We start from the raw sequence: 3500 nt of genomic DNA on the forward strand, positions 1-3500 counted from the left end.
TCAGAAGTACGAAATTCCCATATACTCCTTGCCACCCCCAACACACACACACACACACACACACACTCCTCAAATATTGGCTTCCTCCACCAGAGTGGTACACGTGTTACAGCTGACAAACCTACATTAAAACACCATTTATCATTCCAAATCTATAGTTTAGGTAAATCACTCAGTATTGTACATTCTGTGGGTATTGATAAATGTATAATGATATGTATTCACCATTATAGCATCCTGCAAAATAGTTTCACTGCCCTAAAAATCCTTTATGCTTTGCCTGTTCATCTCTCAACCCCCAACTCCCTGAAACATTGGGAACCACTGACCATTTTACTGTCTCCATATTTTGCCTTTTCCAGAATGTCATATAGTTGGAATTGTACAGTATACAGGATAGCTTCCTTAGATTGGCTTCTTTCACTTAGCAATATGTATTTAAGGTTCTTTCATGCCTTTTCATGGATTGGTAGCTCATTTCTTTCTTTTTTTAATCCTCACCCCAAGGACATGCTTAGAGAGTGGAAGAGAGAGAGAGAGAGAGAGAGAGAGAGAGAGAGAGAGACATCTATGTGAGAGAGAAACATTGATCAGTTGCCTTCCGTGCATGCCCTGACTGGGATCAAACCTGATGGGAATCGAACTGGCAGGCAACCTGTAGGTGCACAGAATGACACTAAATCAATGGAGCCACTCAGGCCGGTGATAGCTCATTTCTTTCTAACACTGAATACTCTTCCACTGTCTGGATATACCACAGTTTATTTACCCTTCACTTAGTGAAGGACATCTTGATTTCTTCCACGTTTTGGAAATTATGAATAAAGCTGCTATAAACATCCATGTGCAGGTTTTTGTGTGGACATAAGTTTTCAACTAATTTCAGTACCAAGGAGCACAATTCCCAGATCATATGTGAAGACTATGTTTAGCTTTGTCAACTGTCTCCTAAAGTGGCAATGCCTTCTTTTTGGGTTTTACTGTTTTCCTTTCATAAACCAGGGGTCTAGGCTTGATTAGAATAACTAAGAGACAGTTGGCAGCTGGATCCAATGAGAAAGTAAACAGGGAAATGGGTCAGTCATCCACAGCGGCCTGACATAAAATGGTTGCAGTTTCTTCTACTCGTGCAGAGCTGGCTGGTGAAGTGGAAATGGGGATATGGAGTCAGGAGAAGGTTTTTATGACTTAACTAGAGGCCCAGTGCATGAATTCATGCACCAGTGGGGTCCCTCAGCCTGGCCTGCAGGATGGGGCTAAAACCGGCTCTCCGACATCCCCCAAGGGGTCCTGGATTGTGAGAGGGCACAGGCCAGGCCGAGGGACACCACCAGTGCATGAATCCGTGGACCGGGCCTCTAGTATGCATATATGATCTTTGGTTAATCTCTTCCCACCTCCCCTTCCCCCTTCCCTCTGAGATTCATCAGTCTGTTCCATGTTTCCATGCCTGTGTATTTAGCGTCTGCCCCCTGGTGGTCAGTACACATCATAGCTACCAGTCGAATAGTCGTAGGGTTGCTTAGGCTTCCTATAAAATAAAAGCCTAATATGTAAGTGTCCGAATGTCTGGTCGACCGTTCAGCCAATCAAAGTGTAATATGCTAATGGTGGCGGTGGCGGGAGCCTCTCCTGCCTCCACAGCAGCACTAAAGAGCAGCAAGTCCAGCTTCTGGCTGAGCAGCGCTCCCACAGAGGGAGTGCCGCTCAGCCAGAAGTCGGGTTCACGGCTGGCGAGCGCTGAAATGGTGGCAGGAGCCTCTCCCGCCTCCACTACAGGCAGGCAGTAAGGAGTGAGGGGTCCCGGACTGCGAGAGGGATATCTGACTGCTGGCTTAGGCCCGATTCCCCCTGTAGGTGGACATCCCCCAAGGGGTCTCAGACTGCGAGAGGGTGCAGGCTGGGCTGAGGGACCCCCCCGCCCCAGTGTATGAATTTTGTGCGCCAGGCCTCTAGTGATAAAGTTGGGAGAGTAAGATGTTTATACAGAAAAAAGGCTCCTGTAGACATGTGATAGGTGCTGAGCACTTGTTGCTAGAAATTGAAGAAGTATAAAGCGTTCTTATTTGTGTTTATCCAGATGACTGTGGTTAAATGGTGGACATTTCTGTTTAAATTTCCTATAATGAGAAGATCATGAGCCCTAATTATGTTTTTCATTATTTCCTGTACTATAAAGAAAAAAGTGGTTCAATAATTTGCCCTTGGATATAACAATGGTCAGTGGCTGAGAAAAACCACTTGCTGTTGTCATCTATGTCAGGGAACTGTCGCAGGGTGACTCATAATAATCTGTGGCCACTTCAGCAGAGGATAGCAATTACAGCAAGGGCATCTCTGTGTTGTATTTCAACGTGACAGGCTTGCCAAACTGATGGGCAGTAAGTGCACAAGCCACCGTGTTTTAGGATAATTTGTACAATTAATAGAGCAGAGATCTTTGTCAAAGAACATAAAAATTAACTGGGCAAATTTCATCCTGGTTATTTATATACTAGAGGCCTGATGCACAAAATTTGTGCATGGGTAGGGTCCCTAGGCCTGGCCGGCGATCAGGGCAAATCTGTGGAGTGACCAGCGGGGCAATCGGGGGGCCCCTGCTGGCACCCGCCTTGGCTGGCCTGGGGCCTATGAGCTGGGGGCAGCTCCTGCATTGAGCTTCTGCCCCCTGGTGGTCAGTGCGCATCATAGTGACCAGTCGTTCTGCTGCTGGTTGTGCTGTTCAGTCAATTTGCATATTAGGTTTTCATTATATAGGATATACTAGAGGTCCGGTGCACAAAATTTGTGCACTGGGGGGTGTCCCTCAGCCCGGCCTGTGCCCTCTCGCAATCCAGGACCCCTTGGTGGACATCCCTCTCATAGTCTGGGATCCCTCACTCCTTACCACCTGCCTGTTCGCTGCTCCTTACTGCTTGACTTGCTGCTCCTTAGTGCTTCTGCAGAGGCTGAAGAGGCTCTCACCACTGCCGCTGCGCTCACCAGTTGTGAGCCTGGCTTTTGGCTGAACGGCACTACCCCTGTGGGAGCACACTGACCACCAGGGGACAGCTCCTGCATTTAATATTTTTAATATTAGGGTTTTATTATATAGGATATCTTAGAAACCAAGCCACAGCTCAGTTTTTTCTTTGGTCAAATATTTAACAAAATATTGGCAGATATTGATTCATCAAAGAATTGAATCATTCTTTGTCAAGTCTAGGCAGGTCTACATCAACTTGCTCAGTTACAGATAGTTGAGATAGTTGAGAAACAAAAGATTCATATGATGATAATAAGCATAGCAATAATAATTATTCCTTAGTAAGTGCCAATAATACCAAAAGCAAATGGCCCTGGTCAGTGTTGCTAAGTGGTTAGAGCCGTGGTCGGCAAACTGTGGCTCGCGAGCCACATGCGGCTTTTTGGCCCCTTGAGTGTGGCTCTTCCTAAGCCTTAGGAGTACCCTAATTAAGTTAATAACAATGTACCTACCTATATAGTTTAAGTTTAAAAAA

Source organism: Myotis brandtii, unplaced genomic scaffold (genome assembly GCF_000412655.1).
Source record: "Myotis brandtii unplaced genomic scaffold, ASM41265v1 scaffold140, whole genome shotgun sequence".
In the NCBI taxonomy this organism is placed as follows: domain Eukaryota; kingdom Metazoa; phylum Chordata; class Mammalia; order Chiroptera; family Vespertilionidae; genus Myotis; species Myotis brandtii.